Consider the following 22,057-nt stretch of genomic DNA (forward strand, 5'->3'; position numbering starts at 1 on the left):
CAGGTCCTTGTGGCAACCTGGACATAACATGCACAACTCAAAATGATATACAACATGATACTCAAAATATTCAAAAATGTACACGTTTTCAGTTTTTTACTTATTTCCTTTAATAATCATTTTAATCATAGGGGCCGATTCACAGAACTAACTTAAGACAAAATCGTAAACATACTACTTTTGGTATTCACAGAAGTTAGGATTTTGTCTTAAGTTTGTCTTAAGACAAACTAAAGACAGACTTAAGACAGACTTAAGACAGACTTAAGACAGACTTAAGACAAACTTAAGACAGACTTAAGATTGACTTAAGACAAACTTAAGACAAAATCCTAACTTAAGTCTGTCTTAAGTATGTCTTAAGTCTGTCTTAAGTTTGTCTTAAGTCAGTCTTAAGTCTGTCTTAAGTCTGTTTTAAGTTTGTCTTAAGTCTGTCTTGAGTTTGTCTTAAGACAAACTTAAGACAAAATCCTAACTTCTGTGAATACCAAAAGTAGTAAGTTTAGGATTTTGTCTTAAGTTAGTCCTGTGAATCGGGCCCATAACATTTGCATTTCATACAACTTAAAATACAAAATATGAACAGAACAATTTATGCTATAAGCAATTTTTTAACATAAATGAATTATGCCCAATGCATTTCAAGACACTCAGGTCTCTTCGTCAGGGGCAAACCTGTTGATAAAACGGAAAACTGATCAATTGATGTTTTTGTTGTGAAAGAGATGTTTCTATGATGTATGATAAGTAGAGATTGTGGATATTGTGATGATCTATGACAAACACACCCATGGTGCTCCCCTTCGACAGCATGCCATCTAAATATACTTACTTCAGTTGAAGTACTCCCTTGCAACTTTCGCAGACCTGGTGGTACATAAACAGTATCCCTATTGTCAGTCTAGTGTACAATACTCCAAACCAATCGAGATCTGTAGCTCATATCATGGTCTCTACCTGTGAATAAGCCTTGTAAATCCACTGATGATTCTACATGCGCCGCATGTCGAGACCGGCATCCCCGTGCTACAATAAATTAATGCCACTGTCATTAGAATTAGGGGTGGGCGGAATTTGCGAAATCCACTTTTGCAAATTATCGCGAAAATGTTAAAAATTATCACAAACACGTGGAAATATCGCGAAGATGCGGAAGTTTTTTTCCCGCATGTTCGCGAGATTTTCTGCATGGTTGCGGCTCGCCAATTTACCCATGTGGTTGCTCGCAGGCGCGGCCATCTTGTTTTCAGTTGTCTCGCGGTGCATGATCGCGAGAAGAAAGACGTGATCGCGCGACGCATGACGTCACTGCGGGCGCAAACAGTCGCGAGACAGCGCAAATGGCTAAAAACAATACAACATCTCATGGAGAACGCAACCGGATCAAGAAAACTTGTCGGCGAACGCAGGGATTCAGGTAAGGCGATCGCGCGCGCGCGAGAATGTATTATTTTACAGCGCGAGCAAGAACCAAATTATCGCTAAGCTGCGGAATGCGGAAATTTTGACATTTTCGCGCTTTCCGCGGAACGCGAAAATGTCAAATTATCGCAATTTCCACGAACGGAACGAAATTTTAGCCCAGGCCTAATTAGAATCACTCTTACCATCGTCGTTAGTTCCAATTTTAAGTTCGAATTAATGAAAAAGGACCTACACATACCTTATTGATCACAATACTGCGGTCTAAATGGCACTCAGAACCAAACGAAGGTTACAGCTATTCAGCTACCATGAAGTGGACTGTTGATAATCACAGAAACAACGTTCCTCAGCCTGCAATAATTAATGGATGTCAGTTACCCAACTGCCTGCTATTGTATCGTATTGCCTACATACAAAATAAAACTACCGTCTCACAAACCGCTTACCTTTGTGTCAAAACCGCAGCACCCTCACTCCACGGCACTATTATAGAATATCCAGTACGCAAGCCAAATATAAGCAAGACCAAATGTGCGGTTAGTAACTGACCTGTAAGTTCTCTTGCACTCCTCAACGGGAGTGGTCCGCGATCGTAGTGACGCTACACCCGCAAACGCTGGGGTTTCAGATTGCATGTTTACACTCCATGTCTAACAGTATTGTTTAGTATTCCGGTAAACATGCCTTACTATTTAAAGATCAAAGTGGGTCACGAAGAAACCTAAATCTATCCGGATAACCTCATTAATAATAAAAGATCATGGATATGGCGACATAATACCTAAAAACTGATGGAACTGCCTAACCGGCTATCATGAGTCACCATCTTGGAGTAGTATTGTCAGTAGTATTTAAATTTGCATATGCATGTGTTCGCATGGTAGAAATAGTGATACTTAGATCAGTGTGAAGTGGTTATGTGGCTTACAATCTTTAGGCCGTCATTGCCCACAAAATATCAAACAATCACTGGCCAATACATAGTATTACAAGTTATGTGTAACAGGTAATTGTATCATAATAGAAAAAATCAACTACATCATTCATAGTTACAATGATCCAACATCATCCATATTATATGCAATTATTACTGTGATAGCAATCCCAGCCTATTCACTTATAATATGTAATGTATGAATAATTCCTATATATGGCCTATTTTCCTGTTGTGTATGTATGAATCTCCTAGCTAGTCTCCTATCTGTTAGAATGATCAATATGTTGCTCGGAGTGGGTATACTTAAAGGAAACATGCCATCTCGTATCTGTCGTTAAGTCCTTAGGGAATAAAAGTGTTGAGCCTTTTTATCCAGAAAGTCTCTCTCTGCAAGAGTTTTCTTGAGTTGTCAATATCGTCATATGTAGGCACTTGTTCAATAATTTGAAACTTCAATTGGGCTACAGTGTGTCGGTGTTGTTCCCAGTGTACTGCTAAGCTGGAGTTAGGGTTTTTATGTCCAATCTTACTCTTGTGCTCTGTTAATCGCACTTTCATTTTCCTTTCGGTCTTCCCAATATAAATTAGCCCGCAGGGGCATTTAATGGAATACACCACATTTTGAGAGTTACAGTCTGTGATACCAGTAAGTTTGATTTGTTCCCCTCTTCTGGGGTGTGCTAGTACATCTCCTGATATTGCGTTATTGCAGTGTATGCAATTCCAGGATTTCTTCATGCCTGCTTTGCCTCATGGTAACTTGACTCTTCTCTTTATAGATAAAAATTCCTTGAGGTTGCGTCCTCTTGAGTAAGCAAACAAAGGTTTCTCCTGGAATAAACCTTGAAAGTCTGGTTCTGATTCTAATAATTCCCAACGTGTCAATAAACTTTTTTTGATCCCTCTCGAGGCTGTTGAATATTTTGACACAAACACCATCCGACTGGATGCTTCTTTGGGTTTTCTTTGCAATAATTCTTCTCTTGAAGTTTTCAATGCACGCTCCATGTGTGTATTCAACAAGTCTTCTGGATATCCTCTGGCCATATAGTTGATTTTTTGTGAGGTAAGGGTCTCCATACATGATGAAGTCTCGGAGGAAATCCATCTAGTTCTAAGAAATTGGGATACCGGTAAATTTCTTATGAAAGCTCTCGAACAACAATGAATTGTTTTTATCTGTAGGTTTTTTGAATAACCGTGTTGTGATCTTATTCGACTTAAGTTCAATCCAAACATCTAAAAATGATATTGCGTTTTTCTGAATTGTATGTGTGAATTGCATCCTCGAATCCTTTGTGTTCAATGATCGTATGCATTCTGTCAATGGAATGTTTTTCCAAATTAGAAAGATGTCATCTATGAACCATTTAAAAAATATCAGCCCATCTTGCCAAACGGGGTTAGTCAGAATGTGGTCATGTTCGAATTTGGCCATGAACGTATTCGCGTGTGCTGGCGCTCCAGAAAATCCCAAAGATGTTCCGCTGAGTTGAATATAAAAAGTGTAATTTTTTGAATATTTTGAGTATCATGTTGTATATCATTTAGAGTTGTGCATGTTATGTCCAGGTTGCCACAGGGACCTGGCCACTCTATACTTAAAACAGAAAAGACACATTAGATGAGGTTTCACAAGTGATTTAATACATTACCCCTATGTCCCTCCCTCGCCTTACATTCATAACAAGTGAGTCAGTCCCTGCCTCACCAGACACCAATCGCGTGACTACCTCATAAATAAAAGCACCCCCCCCTCCGTTCCATCTGGAGAAAGTGCTGTCCTCTATGAAATTACAGAGCGTATGCATGTATCCTTTGTTAGAACATTGGAATGTGGAGCACTCCATTGAATACAATAGAGTGCTCCGAGCTTCTATAGGCTGGTAAAAGCCTGCAAAGCAAAATTACAATGTTGTTTTACAAAGGTCTCTCGGAGCCCGTGGGGATTTAAACTCCCTCGGGCTCCGAGAGGCCTTTGTTCTATTTGTTAGAACATTCTGCCCTCTAGTGGCAGAATGTTCTAATAGCCTTATAGCCCTTCGTAGCTGGGCTATACCGGCTATTAAAGTTTCGATCCCTTGTTAAAGGCCTTTATCTTCGGCTCGGGCCTTTAATGCTGGAGTGGGCCTTTAATTGCCAGTATAGCCAACTACAGCGGGCTATAAGGCTATATTAGAACATTGAAATGCTGGGAGCTCCATTGAAGTCAATGGAAAGCTCGGGGCTTCTAATGGCTGGTAGAAACCTGGGCATCAACATTCGATGGTTCACAGCTGTTGCTGTGAACAAAGGCCTCACTGAGCCGAAGGGGATTTCAACCCCCTCGGTCTCCGTGTTGCTTTAGGTTTACAAATTAGAACATAATGCCCTCTAGGGGTGGAATGTTCTAATAGCATTAGAGCCCGCCATAGTGGGCTCTACCAGCCATTAAAGCCTGCTCCCTTGTTAAAGGCCTCACCTATGGCCTTTAACACTGGATCAGGCCTTTAACGGCCAGTAGAGACTGCGACGGCGGGCTCTAAGGTAATAATAAAAGTCCATCTGGTTTTGAGCATTCAGACTTCAAATGTCCGGTTTTTATTGCTTGCTAACGCTCCCTTGTTATGAAAGTGAGGCGGGGAGGGACATAGAGGTAATGCACTAACTACATACCGGTAATTACATTACTCCGACTCCTTCTCACTTGCCTTCAATTCATAGATCCCTCATGCCATCGCAGGCTGGAACAACGGAGTTGTTTTTCTTCTATGGTCTCAGCTTTAACACTAACAAGGGGGTGGGAGCTTTTCTTTATCGTGTAGTCTTGCGATTGGTGTCTGGAAACGCAGGGACTACCTCACTTGTTATGAATGTAAGGTGAGGGAGTAGGACTCGGAATCATGGATATACCGGTAAGTGATTAGGGTAGTACTGCTACTACGGTCCGACCAATGAATGGCTACAATACATTTTGTGCAGACTCACAAATGTGTGCATTTGATATTCCACGCAGGGTCTCAGTAATGAGATATCACAGGACTCCAGATGAGTATTAAGATGTGTGGACAGTGCATGAAGTGAAGTCTATCAAATTGATCTCCAATTAATTCACTGTAATTTAGAGGACAGATCTGTCACGAATCTATGAAACATTCATACTCTAGCACCTGAGCTAATATGCACTGCTGCAGAATAATTTGCCTCTGAGTATTTGAATATTTCAAGACCACATCTTCAGAAATGCAATTAACACCTAGATTTTTTGTCATACATCTTTGGAAAAATGTGATGTAAAATGCACACTTTTGCCATCTATTTTTCAAAATGTTCTCAGGATGGCCCCTGCCCCCGAACTGTCTTGGGACCTTTGTGCTCCCAAGCTTCACTCAGTTAGTGCAAATTGAAGATGTCTTCCCTGAACCGCTTTCAGATTTAACCAGCTGCCATTGAAAAACAGATTTCAGGCATAAGAGGCAAAATCATAAGATTTACGCCAGGATGTTTTCTGTACCATTTGGGGAACTTTTCTATACTCCAAGTATCTTGTTATGTTCTCCTCTGGTTAATTATATTTAGACCCTGCACATTTTGTAAGTCTCTGCGAGCCAGGTAAATACCAAAGAAAACACTACGACACAGGGATAGCTTGGCAGCATGGATGGGGCTAGTTGCTGCTTATTCAGAAAGGAATAACAGATGCCCATTACCAGGGCCGGACTGGGAACCCAAAGCGGCACTGGGAATTTTCTCGGATCAGCCCCTGGGGAAGCACTGTCTGGCTCTGGGAGGCTGGAAACACTTGCTTGCTGCTTTTCTTGCTGGGGATCGATATTGCAGCACCACTGCAAACTCAGCCCCCAGCACAAAAGCCAGCCCACACCCTTCCAGTCTCCTGGGGAAATGCCCAATGCCAGGTATGGCCAGTCTGGCCCTGCCCATTATGATAATGTAAATCAGGGCTGCTGATCAGGTAGTTTTCTTAACCCTCTGCTAAGTGCAAACTCCACCTTTTCTGCTTTTAAACATAAAGGGCCTGGTTTAAAGATGGGCTGCTCTGTCACAAGTGTGACAGATGTGATGGATAGCCCGTGAAACTTACGAGGTATCATAAGATGTAACGCACTTGAAATAATACAGACAGGATATTCTACACTTTTGTGACGGAGTAACCAATCTGCCAAACCGTAAATCATGCCCAAAGTCCCATTCTTGGGTGAGCTCCTTCCCTCCAGGTGAACACAGAGGCTCTTATCTGCTTTGGAAGACACACAACCCTCTCTCTGGCATTTCCAGAAGTTTATATTGTCTTTGGGATGAGCTTAATGTAGTTTAATCTTATGCAGAGTCTAAACTATCATTTTTGTCTATATATAAGATCACTATTAATTTTCAGTTACTTCTGCCGCAGACCTTGATTTTTTGGTGCAAAAGAAACTCTAAGCTGGCAAACCCACATTTGGACTTGCTAAGTACACTGCACTAGAGACCCCACCACACATTCAATCAAGATGAAGCCAGGACGACCAGCAGGGGCAGGTCAAGTGTTCATTCCAAAACAACTGTATTTGTCATTGTTAGTTCTAATAAAGAAAGACAATGTTTTTTTTAAGTATTTCAGTGAGTGGGCATTACAGCTACAACTTTCTTTTTTTTTTATCTCATGTACACCATTGCAAGATGTGTGCTGCATCACAAAGGGGGATTGATATGGAAATCCGATTTAGATAACTGTTAGGTTTTTGATTTCTATTCATGAGTAAATCAAGCATGAAGGTGACAGGTATTTGAAAAGGCTACATTGAGGATATTTCAATGTGATAATTAAAATGAAGAACAGTCCCACATATCTCAATAAAAACAGGGCCTTTTATGATATATTAAATCTTTATCTGCTACAATTACTGTGAAAAAAGAAATTATTTCAGGACCAACAATTTTGAACATGTACCAGAGGTCTGTGGTCTGAACGAGAAATGGGAAAATGAAGAAGAGGTGGCTTGCCAACAGAAAGCATAACAGCTCTAAGTAGAGTTAAGACACAAAGATAGCTACATCAGCCTAGTGAAATCTACCTCATCTACCTGTGCTTAATTTGAGCCGGCGGTTTCTGGTGCAGGGCACCGGCACTTAATTGCCATAACCTGCACTTATGACCACTGCCACATGGTGGTGCTGTTTGTGCAATTTAAAGATCAGCAGAAAACCTGTTGTTTGTTAATTCAATATACATCAAAAACAACTGGTACCTGCCAGCCAAGCCATTCTTAAAGTTTTGCCAGCCTCAAATAGTCTGAAGTGTCACACTTGTAGCAGTGTGATGGTTAGTACTTGTGTAAGTACAGTGGCACTGTGTGGTGCAAACTGCGGTGGCCTCGTGAGTGCCCCGGCACTTATTTTTTTACAAATTAATGACTGTCTACCTTGCTGTAAGGTCTCCATTCAAGCACTTCACAAGCCCAGCCATTAGAAACTCTCATTCTACCCTCCCCTTCTGCCCTCCTCATATTTCAACCAAAACAGGGAAGCAGAAATTCTCACTGGAGATAATCAATGCCCCTTCTTTGTACTGAAATGTGCACTGTGCCATTATATGATGCATTGCACATCGACTCTCTCTGATGCTGAAAAAAGAAACAATAGTATCAATGGCACTTAACTGCTTCAAGGTGATAAATAATTCCATTTTGATCCTTTTTGTTGGGTGAATGGTTAATGTATTTTTTTTTTTACAGTAGGCTGTACATCAATGTTTAAAATCGCCATGTTGTAATTGGTCACCTCATTTTAATGCACTTTAAATGGTAGAGGAGTGAATAAAATGGCTCAGTGACTCAATGGGTTTGGGAGTAGGTGACTTTGGACTCTATGTGAAATAACAGAACCAAAATATTGTTATGGCTGGGGGTCTCCCTAACCTAGGGTGACACAGGACACAACACAATGATCCAATTAACTATGATCTTTATTGTTTTAAATCTATGACTAATCAGCATTTTCTGATTTAACCCATCTGCAGACTATATGGCAACACCAATCACATTATGAAGTAAGTTTGTTGCAGAGCTGAATTTGTAAAAAGGCCTTGTTTACTGCGATCAGTCATCAATACAATTCACTCCATGTACTTTTAATGACACATAAAAGTCATGACTTGTAACATATTTATCAAAACGGATCCAGATATTCTCATAGAATTTCAAATATTGCAGGGAGGCAGTAATAAACTATTTTTACACATCATACATCATTATTTGAATTTTTCCACCTATCAAACATTGACGTATTTATAACTCTTCAATTATTTGTTATAATTGGTTTAACAATAAAGACTGAAGTTACATTCTCTATGTCTAATTTCCTTAATGTGTTTTCATTGCTCCCATTAATGCAAGATCTGGTATACCAAGAACATATTTGCATTAAAGTGAAACGAGCCATAGCAACATCTCTTTGTTCTAATTACTGTTAGGAGGTAGCTTGACATCGTCCTATTTTAGTGTTATTGGCCTCTGCTGAAGGCATTAACCCACTCTGACCTATTGTGGACCCACACAGAAGGCAGGGATGCATAATGGGGAAAAGGGAACATTAGAAGCTGTTACTGCCCAACATCATGTGACAAAAAGGCTATTAGCACCTACCCCTAATCTCAGCCACCCTAGAAGGATACAAATGCCCTACTGTTCCTTTCTAACACTTAAAAAAAAAATATATATATATATATATATTTTTTAGCGCGTTTTATATAGCGCGAACTTTATCCGAAGGTATCGGGTATCAGAGCGCTTTACATGAGCCCCAATTGCGTTACACGAGGACACATTCATTTTTGTTAGGCACGGGGAGATTAAGTGCTTTTCCCAGAATCACGGGATGTTGCGCGTCTTTGCCGAGACGCTTTACACTTTACTCCAATTCTCCCTTCCTCCTACCAGTAGTTATTTCAGTGAGAATCTTCATCCTTCAGTCCAGCACCTCTTCAAGAGTAGTATTTTTAATCGAAAATGTTCTCATGATTTACCCATGTGCCGTACTTATGCCCCGCTCCCTCAAAGGCAGGATCAGCAGGGTCTCTTCCTGCTAGGTGTGCAAGCCTTCACATAAGGTCACAAATTAATCCCCTCTGAGAGGGAGGGAGAACACTTTATACCTGAGGTGAGGAAGGTTGAACAGGAGTATTAAATATTACTGGTATGTACTCCAGCCATTACTTCCTGGCCTCTTTGTTCACCTGATTACTTACTTCTTTAACTTTATATCCAAGCTGCATCTCTTACGTTGAGCAAAGACACATTGGCCGGCATCAATTATGCAACACTGTAAACCTCAATGTGGCATCCTGACATTGTGCACAGTCTACAAACTAGGTCAAGCCTTCTTGACTGATGGCACAACCTTAGGCGTGAAAGTCAACTCGAATGGTAGCCCAGCCAAACCTCGTCCAAATCACTTCAAGTCGAGCATCTCTGAACCTGACCGCGCAGTGACAAACCAGCTGACCATAAGCCAGCGAGATTTCACATCCTTTCTGCCAACTAGAAAGTTAATAAACAAATGTCACTTTTGCTGATCTCCGTAGATTTGTGAAGGTCGATCTGCAGCGATTTAACCACACAAGGCAAGTGTGAAAAAAGTATTTGTATCAACAAATAGAGTTGAGAGACAAGGGTAGAACAAATTCCTTCTCACTTCGTATAAACAAGTTGATCCCCTGTAGGAAATGGGGTACGATTTCAGAACCATGAGATAAAACAATGCATGTACCACTGCCCACTGGAATTGAGCATAGCCACTAACATCAATCAATCAATACCGGTGAGGGTTTCAAGGCGCTGGGGGTGGGGCCGCTACGGATTGAACAGCCAGGTCTTGAAGGAAAGGAGGGAGGTGTCCTACAGTGAGCCTGGTCATCACCACAGTTCTCAGCTGAACTTCCCCTACATCATAGAGGCTTTGAATCCATCCTCGCCCAGTCTTAATGACAGACACAGGCAGCAACAGGAAGCGTCACGTGTGACTCCGCCTCTTTACAGAGCATGAAGATTTGGAGCATATGTATGGGAAAATTAGTTATATTTAAGAGTTTTTGGGGGTTTCGGATTGCTTTTCAGTTAGTGCCAGGCTAGAGGAGGCAAACCTGTCTCAGATGCTCTGCTCACATAATGGGAGGAGTAAAGACGTGAGTAGGTAATGATAGCATTGTAAGAACTATAACTGGTTGAGCCAATCTCAGAGCCAATCCCATACCATACAGGATTCTCTGCAAAAAGCACACATGGTCTACAGACACCCAGTCAAAACAGGCAACATTTTATTTTTGGGTCTCATAATTATGTTGTATAAAATCCCCTAAATTCGCAAATATTCTGGGCCATAAAAAAATGCTTATTTTCCATGATGGGTCATGAACCTTCTTAAAAACATCCAGCTAATATGAAATGCCTGACTTCCTACTCTCATTTCATCTTGTCTTGTAAGGAACTCTTAAAAAAGCAGTTTGCTGACCATACAAAGACTGGATTTTTAACAGCCTAGATAAGGAAATTTCAATCGAGTTTGTTAATTGCAAAATCACCACCTACGGTTCTGTAAGACAAAACGAGGCCGACAATTTAGTGATTAGTTTCTGAGTGGTGAGAGTCAGGGATTCACATAAGGATACAATTAGGTCGGAATGAAAAAGAGGATTTGGAATTAATTTGTCACTTGTGCGGCTACTGCCTGTCTCCCAAAGATTAAGCGGATTCTGCATGAGGTTACTAATTCTCCCGCCCCTTGCTGAGTTTTTTGAGATGTAGTGTAGGCTAGTGGTAAAGTGTTAATATTAGTCCTGGGGCTATATAAACAAAAAATGTGCTCTTTTAAACCAATGTTTACCATTTGTACTGCTCGTGTATTATGGAAAGGTGCAAATCCCATGGACACAAACTGATTTCACACTATATTTGGAGTTGATAAGAAATATATATTTGAAGGAAAGAAAATGTCATTTGACTATGCCATCACAAGCAAGGACAAACCATATGGTAATATGTCATGGCCCCGCGGCAAACAGCACAGTTTGGCACACACTGCCAGGCCACCTGCCCTCTGAATGGGAAACAAGCAATCTCGACAGGTGACCAGATTTTGTAAAACAAAAACATAGACATTTCACAAATATAGAAGTAGGACTAAAAATGTGCATCAGCTGAGGGGCACATAATTACTTAATTAGTAGCACTCAACAACATTGAAGACACAATGAGTCGCTAAGGGCCCAATTATGACTTAGGCAGTGTGGCGGTGGGTCCGCCGCATCACCAAAGCCGTGGTCAAATCGCCAACCAGATTAGGAGTTTCCTCCTGTCTGGCGGGCTGGTTTTTGGCATTACCACGGCAGTGCCTCTAAAAATGAGCACCGCAATGGGAAAGCAAAAACTGTTTCTGCACGGCATGGACTGAAAAGTCCATGTTGTGCAGGAACTGGGGCGCATGCACACAATCCTGTTTGCATCCCGATGCGAAGGAGACACTGCATGGCCCCCTTTGTTTCCTCTCCACCACAGTTTTTACAGAAGAGGAACCTGTAGTATCCATGGTTGCTACATCATCACAGACTGAGGGTTCCGACATTGGCTTGCGGATGGAATGTATATGTTCAAACAGTAGAATGTTTGTTGTTGGTCTTTCCCTGGAAGCTGTTTAGATGAGCGGTAATGGTCTCTCAAAATATAGTCAACCGATGTGTGTTGATTCAGTGTCACGTTATGCTGTGAGAGTCAATGGGAAGAGTAGGTGGAATGTTTCCAGGATTTATAGAATGCCTGATTTTCTGGTGCATCAAATGGGTCTGGAATTCAACTCTGCTGGTTATTCCAGTAAACCAGGGGAAACTGAGTTGAGTGTGAAAAGTCCAATCAGCAATGGTTTATCCCAAAACATGTCTACTCCTGTTGTGAGGAAGAGTAGTCATAGGAGATCTGTTCCCAAACGTATGGATTTATGAAGTGGATCAGTGGGGATGAGTAAAAGCTGTATTGTTATCGGTATATATCTATTGTTTTTAGTTCTATTTTTTATTTTAATTTGATTACTATTACTTTTAGTTTGTTATTGCATTTAGTTCTCTATTCAGTTTTCTTTTTTGTCAGACTTCTTCCTTTCCTAATGTTTCTGTGAGAAAGGGAGATATTGTAGTATCCATGGTTGCTACATCATCACAGACTGAGGGTTCCGACATTGGCTTGGGGATGGAATGTATATGTTCAAACAGTAGAATGTTTGTTGTTGGTCTTTCCCTGGAAGCTGTTTAGATGAGCGGTAATAAACTCCACTTCTCTACCCTCAACGTGTATTGGTGGTCACTTCAGAACCTCCATGACACCCTGGCGGAGAGGAAATTCGTAACATGCTTGGCTGAAGCTTGGTGGTCCAGCCAAGCATATTGCGGTCTCCTCACCACCGCAACACTGCCAGGGAGCGACGGTGACCTGGTGGCTGTGGCAGGGCTGTGGCGGTTAGACCGTCTAAATGGTAATATGATAATATTATACGATATGCAGGTTTTAAACACTAATCCTGCACTGAAAAATATGAAAACATGCCTTCCTGTTCAGTCAACCCTCTCTGAAAGTCAGAATGTACTACCACCCATATGTGATAATACCATTCCTATTCAGTTATAAAATACAGAAAGTAATGGGTGGAATACTTCAATTAATCTCAGTCACTGGTAATCTCTCAAGGCCACTTTCCAGTCCTCTGGTTTTTAGCTGTCCCTGTCACTTTGGACAGGGGCCAACCTGATATAAATAAAGCTTAAGCCCAGTACTAAAAGGTACAGTCCAGCCCGTGAATAGGAAAACAAACACATCCCAACCAGTTTCGGCCTTCCTTAGACCTCGTCAGGGAGAGCCGTCGACACAGCGAGCTCAGAAACCCCTGCACCCTCAATTAGCGCAGAAACTGTACACTAAACACCCCAGAAACAGAGAGCGCTGCTGGTGCATGTCCTGCAGAAAGAGAGATATGAATCCCTTCTGTTTCAGTGCGCAAGCAAAAAAGGTTTCCGAGGTACTGTAATGGCGCCATAGCAGAACAGCATCTTTTGCTTGCATTCACAGTCAAGAACGGACAGGAACGCCTGCGATGTCACTCCAAACGTCTTCTGGATTTTCCCCGTTGCAGAGCTTTTTCAAGTAACCTAACAAACGTTATGAACTATAAATGGATGTGGATAAGTGTGTCAATTTTTGGAACCAAAACTGAATATGTCTATAGCTTCAGATTTCTAAAACTTCCGGCGTCAAAGTCCCCCAGGAGGCTCCAGGATCAGAAATGTGAGAGGGCATGGGAGAGAAAACACGAGCAGCGACTGAGGACACGCGTCGGGCAAATCGACAAATAAGACGCCACCCCCCTCCTAATGTAGGGATGGCCACAGGAGGAAGCCAGGGGCGATTCTGTCACCTAGAGTCTGCCTAAAGGGATGAGATGAGCAGAGGAAATATGATATGCTCAAATTAATAATGTATAGCTAAACCAGCTTCATGTGGGCTGATACTGATTTTGTGATGATGCACTGGCTTGTAGTCCAAAGAGTTTGTTGCAGAAATAATTTGCAAAGGATTCAGTGCAGAGCTGAGAGCTGTAGATGCCCTCCATATTACAGAGTTCGTTCGGCTTGATTCACAAGGGTAGCTTACATTTTCAGTGGCGGCTTCTCCGTTAAGGTGGAAGAGTGTTGACCCACTGCTCTTTGTAGAATGCCGATGTATAAGAATATTTCGAGGTGGCAAACTTATAAAGTGATAGTGTGCCTGATTAGACTTAATTTTTTTCCTCAAGCTTTCAAAGAATTTCTTGCAGAGTTACAAATCTCGAAGTATTTTATTCAGATATATCATATTAATCCTTTAGGTTAGTGATGGGATCTGGTTGTAGCTAATCTATCGAGCTCGTGTGTGAGCTCGTGCTATCAGTAGGGTTCCACTCTAGAGTGCTGGTCTCCACGACAGTTCAGTTACTGCCGGGACCTGGAGGTTGTTAGACGGAATAAACCTCTCTCCTACCTTCAACGTTGCTGTGTCCTTGACTTCATTTCAGTGGCGACGAGTTGGTCTAACACCTCCAGATTCCCTTCTTGGCACTTCCCAGCTGTGCCACGCTGTGTCCTGTGCCTTGGATTCCTCCGGCTGTTTTCTGCGGATCTGCCTGGTTCCCCAGTCTGCCCTTTCTTCCTGCTGTCTCCTGGTGTTGCCGTTGTATTCCGCTACATCATTTCTGGAGTTGATCGCAATTCTGGCAAGTTTTGGTACTTTTCCTGGTTTCTGCACGAGCACCCGCTCCAGTGGCAGTTGGTGTTGTCCTCGAGCTTCGATGAGGGCCTGCGCACCGTTTCCTAGTTACCAGTGCTGGTCCCTGCGCACTATCGTCACAGCAGTCACACGTCTCCACACTATGACGTCAGACGCCTCGACCTGCCAGCAGATTTGTCGTTTCTTCTGTACTTTGTTGCTACACATCCGGTGATGCGCAAACCTGTCTTCAGTCTGATATCGTATGCTACCTGCCAATGATTTTGTCGTCTCCCTGCTCTTCAATGCTGCGCATCCGATGATGTGCACACCTTTCTTTCTTCAGTCTGGTATGGTTAATCTTGTTATTCCATTACTGCGCCTAAGGTGGTGCGCACACCTGTGTCTCCTACTGCGTATCCGGTGATGCGCACACCTGTGTACATTAGTGTAATTGCATTTCTTCTGTAATGCAGATAACTCATGGAAATTGTTATATTGTGCGTCCGAAGATGCACACACCCTTGTTCTTCTTGTGCTCAGTGATGCGCACACTTGTTAATATTTCTCTGTGATAATTTACCAGCATCGCTATAGGCTAACACTTGTAGTGCATGTGTTATGTGCACACCGGTTGGGAACATACTTTACTAACTTTATTGTTCTTTTAAGCTGATTCATTTTATTGATTCAAATACAGTTTGTATTGACTTTGGACAGCAACTCACCCACGCTTGGCCATGGACCGTGTTTGCTCTCCTCCACCATTTTTACAGTCTGTAGGTACACCACCTGTCCAATGGAAGCAGTGGAAAGATACTTTTGAGTCATATCTAGAAGCCATTGATGGTGAAACCTTTACTTATAAAAAGAAGAAATCGCTCTTGGTTTATAATTTAGGTGCTGAAGGTAGGAACGTTTTGAAAACCTTACGCCTTGAGGTAGTAAGTACTCTTGTGAGTGGTGGTGACAGTGGTGATTCTCTACTGGTTGATGACTATGCTACAGTCATCAAGACTTTGGACAAAAGATTCAGCCCCAAGAGAAATGTTGATCTTGAACGCCAAAAGTTCTTACAACATGCTCAAATCCCTGGTGAGTAGATTGATGACTTTGTTGCTGCTCTTAGAATTCTGGCAGTCAACTGCAACTATAGGGAATTTAGAGATGCGATTATTCGCGACCAATTAATTGAAAGGACTTTTAATAAAAAGATTCTAGAGAAACTATTGTCCTCTGATGATCCCGATTTAGAAACAGCACTCACCTTAGCTAAGAGTGTTGAGCATTCTCAATTTTGCATGAAAGAAATGAGCAATGTTGTTTCCACCAGCAAAGTCAAACTCTTAAATACTAAACCTGTTCCTAAACCCAAAGGATCTGTCTCTACTTCCACTACTACACCCTTCTCCAAAGACAGATCTGAACAGAGCACTAGTGCACCTTTCTCCAAAGTCAAAACTAACGCAACTCTGTGCTTCGGATGGGGCAGTAGTCACATTTTGGGAATGCTAAATTTTGTTTCGCTCTTAATCAAACCTGTTACAAGTGTGGAAAAAAGGCCATTACTCCAGAATGTGCAAAGCTGTTATGGTTAAAAGGAATTCTACTCAAGTTGTAAAAGCCATTGGAAAAAATTCAATGGATTCTGATGAGGGGAGTTATGAACTGTTGATGCTGTCTCCCTCATCGTCTCAAGCTGAAGGCGTTGTTGAACTATCTTCCCTGAGGGGCTCTCAGAAAAGGAAATCTCCTTCACACGACATCAATGTCAATGGTATTTCTCTTACTTTTCTTGCTGATTCTGGTTCACCGTTTACTCTCATGAATGTCAAAGATTTTGAAAAAATAGTCGACGTTCAATTAGAACAATCCAACATCAAAATATTTGCATATGGTGGCAAGAGAGTAGAAGTTTTAGGAAAATGTTCTGCAAATTTAGTTTTCAATACTGATCAGGATTTGGGGACTGTGTTTGTGGTCAAAGAAGGTGCGAACCTGCTGGGATGAGCAGGGTGCTCTTAACATCATCCTTTACCCGAATCATCCAGATATGGTGGTGTCCCGCAGTACTCTCAGTCAATTTTACAATCTTGTATCTCCTGATTCTTCCTCTGCGTGGAGTGTTTCTCAAGTATCCCTGATGTATTTAAAGCTGAACTTGGTAAACTCAAGGGGTTCCAGCATCGTATTGTACTGAAAGACAGTGCAAAAGCGGTTGCTCATAAGGTTCGTAAGGTACCATTGAGTTTACACAATGAACTTAAGTGTGAATTGGAACGTCGTTGCAATGCAGGGGTTATTGAACCTATCGAAGGTTCAGAATAGTTGGCCCCCATTGTTTTAGCGCGCAAATCTGACAAACCTCTCCGGATGTGTGTTGACTTGAGAGATCTCAACGCCAACATCCGGATTGATCGTCAACCCCTACCGAACATCAACGAAATGTTGTCCACTCTTCAGGGCGCCAAGTTTTTCTCATCCCCGGATATCTCGTTGGCGTATCACCGAATTGAACTGTGCAAAGAATCTAGACATTTATCATCTTTTGTCACTCCGGAGGGTGCTTATCGCTACATCCGCATGCCTTTTGGCCTTCCATTGGCTTCTAATCAAAAATAGAATGGATCACTTGTACCTGTTTTCCAGGGTTATATGGTTTTTCATCTATTCCTTAAAAAACCCTCATTCACGTTTAGGTGATTCGTAGGGCGGTATATCTTGATTCTCCGCCTGAAAAACGTGACAGCATCATCATTGGGTTTTGTTTATGCTTCCTCCACCCGGAGGGAACCACTGGATATTTACAGTAGTGATCAGAAATAAAACTGTGATGAAGGGCTCGTGTTAAGTGAAAAAATATATTTAAAAAAGGGTTAATCCCTCATGCTACCTGGACTGTATTTTTATTATTGTCTGGTGCATGGGAAAAGAATAAAAAGGAGGTTGTGCAGAACGGGCATATAATGAGTCCAATGCACAATCAGTCCGAGTAATTGGTCGACATGTTTCAGCCCTTTATTCGCCCCGAAGGGTCGGGGGGGCTTTCGTCAGGACCTTGAGAGTGTTGAAAAGGATGGTGAGATAAAGGGATAATACCCTGAATCAAAAAAAAAGAGGAGTTCAAATGTCAATCTGTAGAGCTCCTAAAAAAAGGTTATTACCTGTGGGGGAGAAAGAGTACAGGGGTAAAAAGACTTCGAGGTCCTTACACATTTAGTGGGACATACGTCGAAAAACCAATTATGAAGCGATGCTAAAGTAGTGGATTAACTATCAAAGCAAATAAATGGCAAATCTTATAGATACAGTTTAAAATGCAAGTGGTGTTCGAACACGTAGCTAGTAATAGAACAAATTCCGAGACAAAAGCAAGTATAAAAATGGCAAATCTTATTCAAAGATATCTGTATGTATATTTGGTCGCTTTGCATTGGCTTCAGCAGTATTCCAAAGACTAATGACCAATTTGTTTAAGGATATTGCTGGTGTTGTATTTTTCCAGGATGACATTCTAATTTATGGGAAATCCGAATCAGAACATGATGAGCGAGTCAAGCATGTGTTAAGCATTATTAGTTCTAGTGGTTTAACGTTGAGAGCAGATAAGTGCAAATTTCTTCAAGAGGGTGTTGATTATCTTGGTCATAATATTTCATTTAATGGCATCGAACCCAAACTGAAGATTATTGAGGCTATTCAGAATGCACCCACACCACTGAACAAAGACCAACTCCGTTCTTACTTAGGGTTGGTAGAATATTATGCCAAATTTGTCAGCAATTTTTCCACTAAAACTGCTTCCATGCGGAACTTACTAAAGAAGAATGTCAAATATGTATGGGATGTTGAATGCAACAATAATTTTGAGTCTATCAAACAAGAAATAGTTCATGCTCGTCCTCTTAAACTCTTTGACATTAATGATTTATGTATTGTATCTACCGATGCTAGCAATGTTGGTTTAGGGGCTGTTCTTCTTCAGAGGAGGAGCGATGGTCGCGAAGAAACCATTGCTTTTGCTTCAAGGACCTTGAAAGGTGCTGAGAGCACCTATTCTACTATTGAAAAGGAAGCTTTGGGTTTGTGGTGGGGCTTTCAGCATTTCGGAAATTTCTTGTGGGGCAATGAGTTCATTCTTAAAATCGACCATAAACCTTTGGTCGATTTGTTCACCACCAAAGATGGTGGCAGAGCTACACCACGTATTTCTAAAGGGCAGTACAGATTGCAGGAGTTTCGCTATTGGCTTGAGTATGTAGCTGGGGCCAAGAACCATGTGGCTGATTGCTTACCCCTCTCAAGTGATGATGATGATGATGTTGTGGGGTGTGAAGATTTAGAAATTGTTTGTGCTGTGTGTTCATTAGAAGATACTACTGGGGGTGCTCTTTCGGAACATGAATGGTTGGAAAGTGCTTCTGAAGATGTTGATGTTGTCAAGGTCATTGATCTCTTAGCTGGTGTATGGCCTTGTGACAAGGAGTGCCTTTCTGAGCTTGTGCCTTACAAGAAAGTTAAGGATGAATTGTCCGTTGTTGATGGAGTATTAAGGCGTGGTTGTTTGTTAGTTCCTGTTTCTTTACTTAAGAGGATTTTGAATTTGGCTCATAAGGGCCATCCAGGTATTCGTGCAATGAAACGTAGGGTAAGAGAAGATTTTTGGACCTCATATTCTCTTCACTAGCACGTTTGCATATTTGTTCAGACCGCGCCCTTACTGCTTTTTAACCTTGACACCTCGAGATACCTAATAAACTCATTGTCTCTCCTGGTAGTCAATTTTAATCCACTTCTCATTTACACTGCACTATATACGTTTCACCACACTGTGTCTAGCTTCATTAATCTTTAGGAGATCTAGTCCTCTGTTTACATCAAAAACATCCCCGAGGTCCTCCTTTGACACTAGCAAGCTCTTGTAGTTCCTTGGCTGCACCAGGTTGCAGCTAAGAGGAGATCCCAAATGATGAAGCATGCCACCTCGGTGGGTGATGGGATTCCGTCCTCTTTAAGAGGACTCCCTTTATAGTTTTTCATCCTGTTGAGTAGTCCAGCCTGTTTACACTTATATTTTTCTTAAGAGACCCGCGGATTCTTGGGTATTGTAGTCAGATAATGGTACCTAGTTGGTTTCAGGTGACATGGTGACATTTCTCAAGGATATTGGTGTAAGACACACACTTACGTCCATTTATCACCCCCGCAGCAACGGTCTTGTTGAGCGCTTCAACCGTGTTATCAAGGAGCACCTGCAGTTGGCATTAATTAATGGGTTGCAGTGGCGGCAAGCTGTCAGTGACATGCTGTGGGCTGTGAGGACCACCCCCCATGCTAGTACCGGCATTGCTCCGAGGGGAATGGTAGCTGGCTCCAAATTAAACAAGGAATGGATGTCCAGGGGGGAGGTAGACATGAAGAAATTGTCAATCGTAACTGATGTCAGTGCTGCTATTCAGGCTAAGTATGATACTAGGGCTGGTGCCTGTCATCCTTTGCTTGTCAAGGTAGGGGATTGGGTGAGAATTAAAAGACCTGGTTTTCTTTGCAAGGGGGAGTCTCGTTTTTCAGCTCCCAAAAGAGTGTCTGCTGTGAAGAATCATGTGGTGGTGTTGGAGAACGGGAAAGTGTAGAACAAGTGTGCTGTGTCCATTGTACCTGAGTCCATGCTTGGCTATGTCAACAGAAAATTTGGTGTTCATTATTCCCCTGCGGTTGTGCCTTTCAATGTTCATGGTAGGGAACCTGTTCATCATGACCGTGTTCCTTCTAGGGTTGCATCCATCAGATTGAAATTTGTTCCTGCGAAGTTTCATGATTACGAAATGCTGTAATGTTGTCTCTTGTTTAGTATGTTGCTTGTTTTTGCCTTTGCAATTTTTTTCTCCTTCTTTCCTTGTTTTCCTCTCTTTTTTATTCTTTCTATGTAACTTGTTTTTATTTGTGGTGAATGAAGGGGGGTGTGATGGGATCTGGTTGTAGCTAATCTATCAAGCTCGTGTGTGAGGTCGTGCTGTCAGTAGGGTTCCACTATAGAGTGCTGGTCTCCATGACAGTTCAGTTGCTGCCGGGACCTGGAGGTTGTTAGACGGAATAAACCTCTCTCCTACCTTTAACGTCGCTGTGTCCTTGACTTCATTTCATTTAGCAAGAGTAATTCTCCAGTAATTTTGCCAAAAATGAAACTGATGCATGTTGTCACTATCAGGCTGGAATATACAGAGTGCATCTGATAAGTCCAGACTATGTTTTAACTTTACAGGCTCCTTTTATAATTGTTTTCATAAACTGATATGGTACATAAAATATCAATTAATCATTCAGGTTTTATCTTCAGATCACCACCTAAAAGGTATTTGCAATTGCCTGATAATTGGTTGTATAATTTATGTGGCTGAAGAAGGCATCTTTACCACTATTTTGTGACTATACGTTCCAAAAAAGGTATAGATTTTAGGTGGGACCTGACTTCCTCGCTGAACTGTTTTTTTTACAAAAAAAACATAAATAATGTATATACGGAGAGCGGGTTTTGGCTAGTGTGCTTCATTGATTGATCTATTAATTTGTCATTCAAATGTTCCTTTTGCAAGCCATAGCATACATCACGGTGCGGTGTCAGCCCACTTTTCACACTGTCTCCCTTCACGTCGAGTGTCTGCACAAAATCTGTGCATATTGTCATATTGCTCACATCTTCCTAAAAATACTTCCTTCTAGTCATAAGTAAGTGCTTCCAATTTAAAAAAAATATGTATATTGAATTAAAATACCCGCTGTGAGAAGTGGGGTTTCTGGTTGGCTAAGGTATACACCCAAGCCAGGCAAAAAACACCACTCTAGTCAGCATAACCAAGGTACACAACTAAGATAACCTGTGCTCACCCTCTGGTAGCTTAGCGCGGAGCAGGCAGGCTTATCAAGAGAGGCAGTATGTAAAGAATTTGTGCAACACACACACACAGTAACACAATGAATAGACCACAAAAAGACTCCACATAGGTTTAGAAAAAAGATAGTATAACACAGCAAGACCAAAATGACAAAAATCACATAAGTATTTCTCAAGTTATGCATTTTCAAAGTATCTCATTAAATACACCAAGTAAACATCATGAGCAGAAGCCCGTTCGTTTCTGTTAGCTTTTTTATGGTAACTTTCTAGTGCAATTGGAATGATCCCAGCCGGGGATCAGTAAAGAAGCTCATGAAGCGTCGGAGTGGGTGAAAAACAGTGCTCCACAAAAGTATCACGTAGGTGACCACCCCCTCGAGACCAGTATGCAGTAAAGGAGCTCAGACGCCCGCGGTATCGTGTGGGTCAGCGCCAGGGTCTTGGTGGGCTTTGGCATTCACAGCACATTAGCTTCCAGGGCTCGTTGAGGTTGAAAAGGCCCCCCTCATCTCAGTCACGGAAGGAGCCAGGCTGAGCGAG

General features: G+C 41.8%; 1 protein-coding gene across 4 annotated transcripts in view; it reads left to right on the plus strand.

Moving 5' to 3' along the window:
• Positions 1-22,057, plus strand: part of DLG2 (discs large MAGUK scaffold protein 2) — a 4,361,751-nt gene that overhangs the window by 3,873,297 nt on the left and 466,397 nt on the right. The window lies entirely within an intron of this gene.

This window comes from Triturus cristatus, chromosome 8 (genome assembly GCF_964204655.1).
Source record: "Triturus cristatus chromosome 8, aTriCri1.1, whole genome shotgun sequence".
NCBI lineage: Eukaryota > Metazoa > Chordata > Amphibia > Caudata > Salamandridae > Triturus > Triturus cristatus.